The 15245-nt window shown below is 42.1% G+C and overlaps 1 protein-coding gene and 1 long non-coding RNA gene across 5 annotated transcripts in view; one reads left to right on the forward strand and one right to left on the reverse strand.

The window, feature by feature from the left end:
• Positions 1 to 15245, reverse strand: part of LOC144754755 (uncharacterized) — a 194677-nt gene that overhangs the window by 115514 nt on the left and 63918 nt on the right. The gene's annotated exons all lie outside the window — the stretch shown is intronic.
• The window catches only part of LOC144754735 (flavin-containing monooxygenase 1-like), a 633385-nt gene continuing 622187 nt past the window's right edge, over positions 4048 to 15245 (forward strand). For all 3 annotated transcript variants that reach the window (XM_078642912.1, XM_078642930.1, XM_078642937.1), the window contains exon 1: positions 4048 to 4124. The gene's annotated coding sequence lies outside the window, so the exon portion shown is untranslated. The remainder of the gene's footprint in view (positions 4125 to 15245) is intronic.

Raw genomic sequence — 15245 nt, forward strand, 5'->3', positions numbered from 1 at the left:
TAATTATGAACTCGCTTTGCTCTGAACCCACCGCGAAGTGAAAGTTCTAAGAGTTCCACTTGAACATAAAATACAATTCAAACTCGCACTTTTACACGGAAAATTCCCTAAATTCAAACACACATGAAATCCGTACAGGACTCTCACCTGTTTATAGAATTCATGCACCGTTAGCAAAACAACGACGTTATCCGTACAGGGCTCTCACCTGTTTATAGATATGAAACATGTACCCGTACAGGACTCTAACCTGTTTATAGATAATCATGCACCGACGTTAATTTTACCCTTCACTCAAGCTCGGATATAACTAATACTCTCATCACAGTGAGTTTTATGGAAGGCGCTTTGTCCCTATTCTCATGCTGTTTTGATTTCTTAGAAAATCCTCACTATACAAGATTCAGACCTAGCCCTAAAACTGTGCTGCTCGGCGACAACACTATGGTACTCGGCGATACCTCTTGTGATACTCGGCGATATCACTACAAACTGAACAGATGGCTTGCGTGACTAATTTCTCGCCACACAATCTATACCGGTATAGCTTACAGATAGGCACAAAAAACGAACTTAACATGTGTTAAAACATCGATCCTATTTCCATACCATGACGTAACCCTTAGCAACCAACATTTTACCTTGGTTACCTCTTAGCAACCATCAATTTCTGCTACCAGAGAATTGATCCAGCGGGCTATAGAAAATATATCATAAACTACGCTACCCAACTTCATAACCTATAAACAAAATACTATACTAAATATGGACCCATTTATGAACTTGATATATTTTGGGCCTACTGAATCAGGTGGTCAGAATAAATCTATATACACATTATCTACACACTATATACATATTTATACATTTGCAGAAAGAATATTGTCATTAGAATAAAACCCAACCATTTAAACGACCACCATAGGTGACGTGATCTAGCTAATGGTAACCTATACTTCTAAATAATCAAGACCAGCTTGTTTGTCAAAAGTAAGATTTTATTTTCTAAATTATGATATATATGTTGTAAGTTTTATAAATGAAATTTATTTGCAATAAAGCAAGCATGATGGTAAGAAATATGAGAAAAATACAATTTAAGCAATTGAATCAATTTAAAGAAATTATATAAAGTTTAGCATTTCTAAAACCTATTTCCCTAACTGAGCTAAATAGACAGAAATTAAAGTAAAGATCTTTGAGGATTCTTACGTGCTCCACGCAAAGTCCAGCAGCACATCACCCTCATCGGAAAGTCAGAAAGCAGCAGCCAGCCCAACCCTAAGGGCATGACTTTTTATACCTTTCTACGCTAACTAAACTAGCAAAGGAAAGTTTTCAGAAATCTACGACGTCCCATTGGTTGAGAGTGACAAGTGACATGTCACCCGATTCTTAAAAAGTTCCACAAAATCATGTCTTACAAAGACCATTGTCTCTTCCACGTGAAGCCAAAAGCTTCCTGCGATTGCAACTTTGTATTAAGTCATCCTCGCAGCTTCCATAGTCTTTCAGTGCAATTTCCGCGGATGCCAAGTTAAGGACTGACAAAAAGTTCACTTTCGACCTTGGCCATGTCCGACAGAATGATGTCAGCTCATCAGTTTTTGCTTTGTGAATGCAGCTTCAATAAACGTTTTAATTCAGAATGAGCGTCTCGTGACTTTCTGCAGAATTATAGATCAGCTCTTTTTCTGAGGCTCAAATAATTAGGCCCAAAAGCAGGCAACTTATGTTTTCTAGTATAAAACAAACACAAGAAAAGTATTAATGTAAGAAATAAAGTATATTCTGTATCCACCCCATGGTTTACTAATTAATTAACCCACCCGATTAATCAAAATGTTACCTAGCTAATGCAAACAAATAAGGCAGCGTTTATATTTACCAGTCTCCGTTTTTCTATGAGACCCATATGCACCTAGAATAGTAGAAATGACATCACACAGACAAAGAAAAGCAAAACAAGCACATGCTTATTTTAAGTTTGCAGCAGTTAGTAATGACAAAAACGAAAACAATAAATTATTTTATTATTTTGCACGAACAAAAAGATGCAACAAATATGCACGTTTATGAGCACACATGTTAGTCCCCCCACGTGTAAAGTTTAATCTAAGTTGTATTAGCACGACATATCACAAATCATTAATAATTTTATTCATGTTATGGAAATGTGACTTTGCGAGTTTAAACAAAATTTTGTTTTCTATCTCGCTCCATCAGGGCCTCCACTACTTGTGCCAGTCCAAGAGCGGTCATGGAAATCTGCAGTTTCTGAGCTAATAGATCTTTATCCCTTTTATCCCAATGGACATTAAAATCACCGGTCACCACGATATTTTTATAACGTGTGCATAGATCCGATATTATAGGGAAAAAGAGATCATTGAACATTGGAGTACTTTGGGGTGGGCAGTAAACTGTTAAGATGATAAGACAGGAATTATTCATGGTGATTTTTATCCCCAATAAATCAACGGCATTTATGGTCTCAGTTAGGATTTTGGTCACCGTAAGCTGTTTTTTTAAAGATCGTTGCTACACCGCCGCCTCGGGCCCCATCTGGACGGTTATGCCAGATCATATCATACCCACTAGGGAGGGCGGCTATGATATCCGGGGAGGAGGTGTCACTCAACCAAGTTTCGGTGAGTGTCAGAATGTCGATAGTCTCATCCTGTTAGAGGGTAAAAATTTCCAGATGGTGTTTCTGTAGTGACCTAGTATTGAGGGTAGCTAATTTTAAAGGGAGTAAAAGGCTGCAATTCTTAGGGCTGGGGATACAGAGGATATTATTTTCCTTGAGAGTGGCGCATATGGTGGGAGACAGACTGTGCCTGTCAGAGTTCAGTGCTAGAAGATCATTAGTAGTATAGGTGATGTGTGTGCCAGAGTTCCTGAGCCCTGTGCTCGATCGTGCGCGGACGGGCGCAGACGGGCAGGACTCTGGCACGACTCCGGCGCAGGTCCGGCGCGTCCGCTGTTCGCGTCCGCTGCGCGGAGCCATCACTGTCTGTTTTTATAGCGCTGTCAATCGCGTCACCAGCCCAGCCCGACCCAAGATGGCCGCCAAAACCGGCGCCCTGCCCTCGGCGTCAACACTCGGCCGAGAGCAGGACCGGAGCTACAGGGAGGGGGTGAGAATGAATCTAAGGCGCTACTAAGCGCAGGGGGTCTCAGCACACCTATTTACTCAGGTGTGAGCAAAGTACAAAACAAGTGCAAGACAAGTAAAATCGGCAATTAAAATACAGGAAAGATAGGAGACCTCCCGGCTTCCGCCTCAGGAGGGGGAAAATGCGTGCAATGTCAGAATTGTTGCCTTAATAATATTGACTCCAAAGGTCCCTTGCCGACTTCTTTGGGTTCCCTTGTTGTTTTCAAAAGTGCTGTGGCGTTCTTGGCATAATTATAGATTTGCGGCACTTGATACATAATCCATCATCTGCTGTATGAACTGCAGACTGTAACAAAAAGCATTTTGTTTCTAGTTTAAACATTTCTAAAGTTACTAAAAATGCAGCGACACATGTTGCAGTGCAGAATAAGGCCCTTTGCAAAGCTTGACTGGTCACCTCTCTGTTGCTAGTGCTATATTTGTGTGTTAAACCTAGACTAATGAGGTGCAGTCAATGCCTTGACAGTGTGAAAAATGACGAATATTGAAGTATTACTGTAAAAAACGTGTTGCATTATACTGCAAAATTTGCCATTACTTGCCGCATAATTTAATCACCCTGCCACACAATTTGGCACTTCCCTGCTGCATCATTCCATTGACCCTGACTATAATCTGCTTTCCAGTACCCCACAAAGATATAGAATCAAATTCGTTTTTATATAAAACAGTGACACGCTGAAAGAAACAAATGTCGATGCAGACCAGTGCGTGCTTGCTCTTTACTCATGTGGCATTCTGAATGCAATTTACTTTGGACCCAGACAAGGTTTTTATCTTTGTTTATAGACTGAGAGGTTATTTAAGTACACCCTAGCCCTGCAGGTGAAATGCTTAGAAGCTACAATTCAGAAACAAAGGTACAGGACAGGAGAGGAAGAGAGGCTGGAAGAAGACAGTAGTGCCACCAGGAGACGAAGCGTCAGTTTCAAGCCCATTGACTGTAAGTGTCTGTTATAAGTAATTTTCAGTTCGTTTTACCAACTGAAGCAGACTTTCAAAGGTCAATTAGTCCCTCGAAAAGTGTTAGGAGAAAATTGAGAACATGTTTTCTAAACAATTGAAATCAGCCGGTAAGCTATAAATCGCTGATATGTTTATTTCCCAATTATAACGTTTGGGAGTTAGAATTTTAATTGTAAGTCAATTATTTTTTTAAGAAAGCTAATATTTGTGCTTAAAAGCCATAACTGACTTTGAAATCTATTTAACAAAATGCACAACTTGTTGAAAACATTGTAAATGTTATGTAGAAATGTTAAAAACTGCTGACCGTTATAAAGACGCCTAACCAGATTCTAGGTTATGCTTTTAATACAAGATGTATTAAGGCAGATTAGAATTTTACCTATTTGGGGAAATTTTTCTCAAAATGTATAGTTGCAGGGTCCAGATTCAGGAGCAGATTTCTTTTTGAAAACATTTTTTTGACTGCCATCCTATTTGGAGAGGATGCGGCCTAACGGGTAGGGTAGTCGACCCTTAATTCTGGGGAACCGGGTTCGAGTCTAGCAGAAGACTCTCAACATCTTGTGATTCTGGGCATATCACTTAATCCCCCTATGCCTAACAAAAATGAATGTGTCCTTATGTAACGCACCTAGTGCTCATGTAAAGCTCTCTGATACCCAATACCTTCGGGTCTGGTTTGGGCTAAATAAAACTCCGGAAAAAAAAAGTCATTGATTGAATGATTACCTTTTCCTACCGTGAAAATGTTGCTTGTTAGTCATCAATCAATCAGCCAATAACTGCTATGTGCATTAGTGCACACATTCTGATAAGGTGCATTGGTGGTATCACCTTGCCGTGCACAAATGTCTGGAGAAAAATGTGCAAACACATCCTTTGTGCTAAAATGGAGAGGACTGTTGGTGGACAATCACTCTTTGTGGATGAATGTAGGTAGTCATTTAAGAGTGGCTATTTACCCAGCAGGCAGCCAAATAGTGCATAATCGCTGCTATTTATCCAGTGGCCGGCAAAATAGTACATTATCTCTGCTGTTTAGCCTGCCACTGGCTAAATAGTGGAGATAATGTGCAATTTGACGGGTGACCAGATATATAGTTTGAAGGAGGTTTTTATCCGGCCTTGATTAACAAAGGGATGACAAGCAATGGTTTCGTGGTAGCCATCTTGCAATGGGTATGCAAAATAGGTGAGGCACTTCAATGTAAGCACATATACACATGTACAATAGTTTGCACAAAGGTAGTTTTGTACAAAGGTAGGTGCATTAATTAGGCTAAGCTCTTTACAGGTGACAAAAACAGTTTATGCTTTTTTAATATTCAATCAAGAAATGTAGGAATCAAACTTTTATTTCAGGAGCTTCAGGATATGGAACCACAGATATGTTGTGCTGCAGGCTAGGCAAATATGACTGTCTGCAATGAATAATGAGTATGCTTTTAAAGCATTGCACATAAATGTTGTATTTACTCATGAGAATACATTGTTTTTTTAATGTTTGTCATTCTCCTTTTGATGATTGATAGGGCTCAACTCTTTTTGGGCTTCTTATGGAAGGCCTAAAGCTAGCTTTCGTCTTTGTTTTAAGGAAGGTTGTGCCTGCTTAGTATTTCCAGCCTTGTAACAGCAAGTCGGCAAGCAGCAGCAAACAGGGAATGCAGACAGATAGGTGGTATCTGGGCACCAGAGGGAGAGACACATACAGTAGGCAATTGGTGCTTGGGCAAGCATGGCTTCCGAACCAGGATCAAGAGGCTCAGGTCCAATGGGCACATAATCTCGAGAAGGGCAAGGACTTTGTAAAACAAGAATAGCACGACCATGGGCAGGACTGCCTAGGAGGAGAGACCAGGAACACAGGAAACTAGAGCTAGAAAAAAGAGTTCTAAGAAGACCAGGATACAAAGGACTAGGGAGGCTAGGAAGATCAGAGTAAAGAGGATCAGAACCTTGAGTACTATGACCAGAAGGACCATGGTGAGGTGGAACAGGAGGATCAGGAACAGGGAGATCGGTACCTGGACTACCTCATCCAGGAGGTCCACATTAGAGAGATAGGACAAGAAGGCAAGGAATATGAGTAAAAACATGTCCAGGACAATCAGGGCATGGAAGACCGTGATCAGTAGGTGCAGAGGCATGATGATAAAGAGCAGGAGGATCAGGATGAGATGCTGGAAGACTGGGAAGATCAAGAGCTTGAGCAATATAGCTAGGGGACCACAATAAGCAAGTAAGATGAGGGGGCTAGTCACAAGAACAACAACAGGACCAAGCCCAGACCAAGGAGGATTAGAAGGATCAGCTCTAAGAGGACCAGGAACAACATGATGAAGAGAATGCAAACTGTGAGGACCAGAAGCAGAAAGACATGTGCTAGACAAGCCAGACTGAAAATGAGGAAGACTAGGACAACATGACTTGGAGAATCAAAAGGAGAATGACCAGGCAACCAGAGACAGCAGGAAAACAGCTCAGAGGACCAGGACAAGGAGGACGAGTGGAACCACAACTAAGAGCTAAAAGGGAAGCTCAAATAACAGAGTGTCAGGATCTGGCATACCAGGACAAGGAAGGACAACATGACAGGAGCCAGGGTAACCATGCCAGGTGGCTAAGAATTAGATGGCCTGAACAAGGGTATTCAAGACTAAGTGGACACGTCAGAGCAGAATCAGATAGGAAGGCCACACTCAAGAGTATCAGGACAGGTTTGAAGAGGACTAGAAGAACTAGTCCAGGGAGAAGCAGGCGGACTAGGGACGTAAAGAGCAGGGACCAGATTGGGAACAATTAGATGGACTAGGAGGAGAAGCATAAACAGGATCAGGAACAAGATTAGGAGAACCAGAGTGGTCACAACCAAATGGACCAGAGTCAGAAGTACCAAGTGGAGTAGGATGACCATGAACTGGGGTATCAGGACTAGGCTGGTGAGGCTAAGGGGGCTAGGGCAACCAGATCCACAAGGACCAATGAGACAAGAGCAACACCAAAATGAATACGTTCAGCCCAAGAGGCCGAAAAAGGAAGACCAGGACCTGTGGACACATTAGCAGATGGACGACTACACAGAGACCAAGGCAAGGGGGATAAGGATGACACAAACCAAGAAGACTAGAAGTGCCAGATCTAGGAGAACCAGGAGGACAGGTTAGGTGGAGAACAACCCAACAGACCAGCAGTATCAGGGGAGGATCAATAGTAGCAGGATCAGGGGGTCCAGAAAGAGCTAATTCATGGAAGGAATGGGAGCTGGGGCAGATAGATGAGAGTCGAAAGGGCAAGAACTAGGAGTGCCATATTCAGGAAACCATTATCAGGATGACTGAACTACTTGGATGAGGATAGCGAGGACTTGGACGAGGAGGAGAACCTATACCAGAAGGCAGAGAAGGACCTGGAGGGGAAGAGAAATGACCGGGAGCAGGAGAACACCAATGCTATTCTACACCACATGTATTAGGATATCCCTTTTATTAACTGATGTTATTTATGCTTCTTATGCTACATCAGCCCTGTGAAAGGGAATAAAAAGTCAGAACTGTTATACTCTCACATCTGAGGAACAGCAGATACGGTCTGATGCTGGAATGGTAGCCTGAGGGTGGATCCGGTCTCAGAGGCACTGAAACTTAGCAGAGGGATCTAAAGGTGGATGGGTTAACAGGAGTGTGGTCTGTGGCTGAAGGGTTTGAGGAACAGATGGCTGAAGTCAGCAGACATGGTTAATAGCTAACAAAGGGGGGATCAAACAGTTGTGCAAATCATCAAAGTCGAGCTCAAGATAGGAATATAAGAAGGTAGGTTTGAGCAGACGAGGGAGTGAGGGAGGCTTCAGATAGATCATCTCAGGTGGGATGGCCTAAAGAGAGATTCTTAGTAGCAAAAGGCTCTGATTGCCAGGCGTGATTTCGCTGAGAACCAAGGACAGCAGTGATAACTTCAGCACCAGACTGGCGGTCTGTGATACTTTAAGGGCTAGATGAAGGGTGGTGGAGATACATATGTGGTTAAGTGTTTGGAAGGCCAGCAAAAAGGCAATGAGTGTCAAGACTGGTAAAATAGTCAGTGTGATTAGCAGACCTTTGAGTCTGTGTATGTGTTGTGGATATGTAACAAGTGTGTAGGAGTAAGACTCAGAATGTGGTGAACGTCTATGTGCATGGACCAGTGGGAAGCATTTTGCATGACATGATGGAGAGCAGTTACAACTTCCCTTGAGAGTGGAAGTGCATTGATTACATCTTTGTGGCTGGAAGGTGGTGGATCAGACATTGAAGTAAAGAAGGAATGCACAAAAGGCTACCCACAGAAATTCAGTAAGGCCCTTTTTAGCAAAGGGCTGCTGATTACTTTTTCTGGAGTTCTGTTTCAGTAATGACAAGTAGATGTTGAGGGGTAAGTTGGAGGTTTCTCTTGTTAAAGGTGAGAAAGCTTCTAAGCAGGGTTTTTTTTTGTCTGTGCCTGATGACCATTCAGGAAGTCTAAAGGCAACCACTTGCTGAGATCTCACGCTTTATTGCGTCCTTATCTGGATACTCTTGCTTAAAGCAGCACTTCTTCAATGAGAGCCATCACCTAGCACAAAGGCTTGTCTAAGCTACAGCCAGATAATGACTCCAAGCCCTAGAATCACATCGCTCCAGGAAGGAGGGGCAGGGAAGGAGAATGGCTCACCAGTGCTATTTAGCACGCACCAACACCCTGCCGTGAGAACGCGCCATCGGGGGACTCCAAGACGCAGAATCCCATCACTCCAGGAAGAAGGGGCCGAGAAGGAGGGCCCACCAGTGCTGTTTAGAACACTGCAACACCTGCTGTGATGGACACGTCATCTTGGGATTCCAAGTCCCAAAACCATATCGCTCCAGGAAAGAGGTGCTGAGAAAGAGGAGGGCCCATCAGTGTTATTTAGTGCACTGCGACACCGGTTGAGTGGGGGCACCAAGTCCAAGTACTACATTGCTTCAGCAAGAGGAGGTGAGAATAAGGAGGGCCCTCCAGGGCTATTTAGCTATGCTTCTCCCCTAAACATTGGGACATTAGTGTATTCCTGATTTGCATATTTGACTCACTAGTAAGTCCCATTTATAGTGGTATAACATGTACCCAGGGCCTGTAAGTCAAATGCTATTAGTGGGCCAGCAGCACTGATTGTTCCACCCACATAAGTAGCCTTTCAAACCTGTCTCGGCCTGCCCTGCCATTGCAGGGCCAGTGTATGCAGTTTACTGCCACTTAGTTGTGTAATTTAAAACTACTAACCAATCCGCAAACTCCCCTTTTATTACATATGTCACCCCTACAGTAGGCCCCACGTAGCCCTAAGGTCAGGGTGCCATGTAAGTAAAAGGTAGAACATGTGTGTTTAATCTTTATGTGTCCTGGTGGTGACAAACGCTCAAATTAGTTTTTTTACTACTGTGCGGTCTTCTCCTCTCATAGGCTAGCATAGGGAATTCCTTAATTCCCTCTTAAGCTGTAATTCCTGATCAGAGAGGAGTAGCTTTTTTATATTGCTTATCTTTGGAATGGTAATGATAAAGCCTCCTTACTGGTGGAGTTGGATTTCACATTACTGTTTTAGAAATGGCACTTTTAGAAAGTGAACATTTTTCTGCACTCACTGCACTGTGTGTCTGAAAGCCTGTCTCCAATACAGGTCTGGGGTGTGTGACAGCCACCCTTTGTGCATACCCTCTAGACAACCACAACACAGGAAGGATAGGTGTGTCTTAGTACCATCTAAATGCAAACTGCATTCTGATGGCCTATCCTGAGCAGGATAAAGGGAGGGGCTAACATTTCACGTAAATACAGAGGGCCTCATCATAAAAAGTGATGCATCGCTGCGTGAAAACAGCGATGCATCACTTTTCATTGCGCCCTGCGTGCGACATGCTGGATGCGTCATATTTACAATATGACGCATCATGTCGCAAGAAGTTACAGATATGTCAGTATTTCTGACGTATCTGTAGGCGTAAAACATGACGCATTGCTGGAGTGTGTCACAAAAGTGATGCAACTTCTGCAATAGGCCATTTAACATGGGCAAGTCCCATTTCAATGTGCATTTGTCAGTCTTACGCCTGCAGTGAGGCAGGCATAAGATTATGACGCATTTGCATCTTAGAATTGATGCAGTGAAATCTCATAGATTTCACTGCGTCATTTCTACGAGGTTTACTTGCGTCAAAATGCCCACCCTGCATACATTGAATCTGGTGCAGGTATAATGTGGCACAAGGGTTTACAAAGTGACGCATCTACCTAGATGTGTCACTTTGTAAATATGACCCAACAAGGCGCATTTTTTACCCTGCTGGTGCGTCACAAAAAGGGACGCACCCGAGGGGCCAAAGTGATGCAAGGGCTCATAAATAAGCCCCTCAGTTTCCTGTCCTCACACAAAGGACAGATATCTCCCCACAGGTAGTCTGTCAGACAGAACTGGGTTGAAAGGAATACTTGTGCACTTCAGAGAGCTTCTTTTAAGTCACCTTACATCAAAGGCACTTTTGTGCATAAGTGCTGGGTCTCTGACCCCATCAAATCAGACAGTTGTACTTGTAGCTGAAGCTCTGCAAAATAACTGCTTTGCTGCTTAAAGGACTCAACTGGACTACTGATCTGGAAGACCTGCTTTTTCTGTTTGTTGCCCTGCTGTCTACTGCTCTCTGACTCTGCTGAAAGAGAGCAGGACTCTGCCTTTCCTCCAATTTATCTCCAAGGTATTGTTGGCTTGCCTCCTGTTGTTTGAGAGTGAGGGATATCAAAGTCTCTACCCATGCTCCTGTGTCTGGCTCACTGGAAGTGGTCCAGATACTTGTGACATGGATTTTAACGCATCCCCTTTCTGCATGTAACAGAACCAGCATGGCATTCCTTGCCATGCCTGAAGAAATCCCTAGAACCATTCAAACATTTTGGACCTCTAGACCTCTATGTAGGTGAGGACATAACTTGTGTGATTTGCTTTAGCAGAATTACAAGGAACAACAGCAAAATCAAGCAGAATTACTCGAGGAGCATAAGCCATTATTTAGAGGCGTTTTCATAACTCAAAATGCACTCACTCAGGCCATGAAATCACAGAGTTTGTTACCTCAAAAGTGCTTATCATTATGCACAAACCGCGTTTATTAATTGGATTTTTTGTTTGACTCATAAAAGTAATTTGTGATTGGTTCCAAGCTGCAAATAGAAGGGGGTCTTTCTAATTCAGACTTAGATGCATTGCTATTTTATGACTGCAGTTATTGTCACAAACTATTGATGAGCTAATGACCCCATAGTCGGGTGGTAACTCGCTCTAAAGGAGAATGTGTTGCCTTAGGAGTCCTTTCCATTTGGGAATCATGTTGACTACCTCTGGAAGGAGAAGTTTTACGAAAGAGAAAACAATTTTTTGAAAGCAGCACTGTTCCTTTAAGAAATACAGACTGCTTTAAAAAAAAGAGCTTTTCATTTTAAAATGCAGTCAAAGGGAAGGCAGTGCGCTGTTCCTTGCAGGTCACGATCCCTGTGATTACAGCTAATCACAGAGGGTCACACATTGGCACCTGCCTAATGAATATTAATTAAGCAGGTCATTCTGAAACACTCCTGCGATTAAGTACCTAATAGTTCATAGGTTGGTTTGAAAAATACTATTCCATTTCCAAAAATGATGGGTGCAATTTGTGAGCACATTTTGCAAATTAAATAATAATACATCAGGTCCCTAACTTTCATAAGGAGATGAATGCCAATTTTATTCACTCCATGTTTACAGTTCTACCTGGTGTTAAACACCTGTTGAAATCTGACAAATGCATAGAAACACAATATTTAAACTGTTTAAATACCAGCTGGATTAAGTTCCTCTGCTATCTGCATGGCTACCAGCAGAGTTGTACATACTGTCCTCTTTTTAATAAGCCACAAGGTTGGTTATACAAACTGTCCGCATTTTAGTAAGCCACAAGGTTAATAATGAATTTTCTTTTCTACTTGTAAAGCCATTGGCCAAACAGCACATCATTTCTGCTATGTAGCCAGCAGCTGGTTAAACAGTGAAGTTTTTCTGCAATTTGTATGGGCACCGCTCATACAGTGCAGAACCTCTATTATATAGCCAGCACCAGCTAAATATAAACGCTTCCTTGCTATTTTGAAGGCCAATGGCCAAATAATAAATCATTTCTACTATTTAGCAAGTGAGAGCGCACAGGTGCCTAATTTACAATCTCTCTTCTGATGCATCTTTTTAAGTTTACTGAGACTCCAAGGGAGTTAGCAATAATATAACAATTTAAACTTCATGAAGCCCATTTGATCAGACAATAGGACCAGGAATCGGTGATTGAAGTTAAGGAATTTATTTCCAATTAATAGTCAGTCCAATATATATGCATGTTAGGAGAATCTTAAAAAGATACAAGATTACAACTGACATACTGAAATACCGCAATCGGTTGAGCCTCCGTAGGATAAGATACAAATTAATCATAGCCACAGCAATACAAAGATTAAGAATTAGAAACAGGTGTTCCTTAAAGAAACTCCTGTTCTCTCTCCTAAACATGAATATGTTCTAAAATCATCTAGTCAAGGTTCTATTTCTAGACTAAAGATGGGTTATAGAATGGGGTCTCAAGGAAATTCGGAAATGCAAGAAGATGTCAGCATAGTAAAGACTACACTTGCGAGAATAAAAGAAGCTGAGAGGTCTTTACCTTGAAGAGTCTAATCAAATCTGCTCAGACTCCTAACTGTGTAAATATTAATTAAAACAAACAGAAACTTCAGTAACATTTGAATATCCTCCAACCCCACCAGGAACCAATCATTTCAATTCTTGTGGTGTGTATTTGTAACATCCTTTGAGTTTTCCATCCCACAGAACTTGTACATTTATTGCAACTGTGAACATCCCTCTGTTCCTGATACTTGATGAATAGGAGGCTTCATATGCTCATTAAGTCTTCACAATTCTTGCCAAGATTTCTCATCTCAGACCTTACTATCAACAAACTAATATAGACAACAATACTCCTTTCTCTAGCTAATGAAACCTTGAGAACGCACATTCAAAAGAAAAAAACACGCTGACCATGCAAAGCACATTTAAAATGTAAGACCTTTAGTCGGGCTAATTTTAACTAAACATTACATGTGCATTTCAAATATATGATTATACATGGATACATATAACTTTCAGAATAAATGCAAATCTGAAATAATGAATGCAAGTTTACGTATGCAACTATACCTTGAAATATAATCTTGTATATTGAATACATGTAAGCATTTTAAATTAACAATAGTGCAAACGTTTATAAAACTTCAGTTTCTCAATAGTTGCAAATATTCAATGCGTTTAAATGTTCACACATGTTAATATTATTAACACACATAGCAAATATAATGTCAAAATATAAAAAGGGATTGAATCAAAATTATGCAACTCCACCAGTGGCCTAGTAACTAGCAGAAAAAATTAACTATTTACCCGGTGGTTGGCTAAATAGCTGCTACCAAATGATTTACATAACCGGTGTTACGACATTGCTCAATTGAACATTCTGGTGAGTCCGGAGTGTGGGGGGCACCCTCAGTGAACTGTGCAGGGGGGCCCTCAAGGTTCGTTAACCTCTGCCTTCTGAACCACAGTTTGGGAAATACTGATCTAGATCATTCACAAGAGGAGTTCTCTCTGCTGCCTGTGATTAAACATAGCAATACTAATTCACCCAGCAAAGTGAGTTTCAGGCATAAATGCTTATCTGTTGCATGTCATAAGTGGCCCCTTCAACCAAACTGATGCTTTAGTGACCTCCACAATGTAACTTGGGTAGGTCTGAACAGAGTTTGTGGAGTTCTGGTACACGAAACTCCGCAAAGTGACTAAAATACTCGTTTAGAGTTCCGCAAGGGGTAGAGTGCATTTGGTCACGCTGTTCATATTGATTTACAGCGCTGGGTGCTGCTTTTTTTTCTGCAGCTCAAGCAGATTCTCTATTGAAGCGGAAAGTTTCCAGGCCTGGGCAGAGCTCGCAGAGTTTCACTCCACGGAATTCTGCGGAGTTTCTCAAAAACTCTGCAATATTCCGCAGATTTCTGTATGCCGACGGAGTAATGCTTGGCCACCCTAAATATAGACCATGAGTGTCATCATATGGAGATGGAATGGGCCTGCTACTGTTGCCAACTATTGTTGACCACACGAGGGCGCATCAGTCATAATGACATTTAATGTTGTGGAGACGGAGGTTCCGGTCTCCCTGTATGTCCCTGAGCTTTGCCCTTCTAACAGGCACTACCTGGTATAGTAATGATGATTACAACAAAAAGTCACCCTCTGAGGCCCGGTATGTTCGGAGAAAATACTTTGTTCACAGAAAGGAACATCCTCCTGTAGATGATGAAAACAGATGCAATAGTCTAAAAGCTCTTAAAAGACGAAATTATGAGGCAAGGTTGACTAAATTAGGTGACAATAAATTCAAATGATGCACCATAAACCAACACATTTTGTTATAGTATTTCATTATTTAGTAATTTACATGTTAGCACTGTATGGGCAAAGGTTTCAGCTTACTGTACAGCCATGCTGTGACAGAGAAGTGATCTTGTTGTAGCTCCCAGTTCTGGAGGCACACACCGACCTATGAGCTCTGAACGGCCTCCCTTCTTACTTCATCAGAAACTCCTGCTCTGAGTGATCCACCTGATTCTTCAGGCCCCACTAGTCCTGGAGCTGGAAGGTGCGGCTGTTCTCCCTCTGCTTCCCGTCGGCTTGTGGCCTGGGTCTTGCTGTCCATGAGCGCTTTCCGTGCAGTTTCACCTTAGGTTTTGGTTATGCGACATCACAGGGAGCATCACCAGTGTGTTAAAGAACATGCAAAATCACTTGTAAAAAAAGTCCCAAAAGACGGGGCAGTCCCAAAAGAATTATTATAACAGCCATCAGAGTGATTTAGGATGAAGGTGAGTGCTCCGAACCGGTAAACTCTGCTCTGCCGGTGGTAGGCGGAGTTGTTGTTGAAGGCTGTACCTTACTAAATCCATTTTTGAGGAGGTCTGGGGAGGGAAGGAGGGG

Source organism: Lissotriton helveticus, chromosome 1_1 (genome assembly GCF_964261635.1).
Source record: "Lissotriton helveticus chromosome 1_1, aLisHel1.1, whole genome shotgun sequence".
NCBI lineage: Eukaryota > Metazoa > Chordata > Amphibia > Caudata > Salamandridae > Lissotriton > Lissotriton helveticus.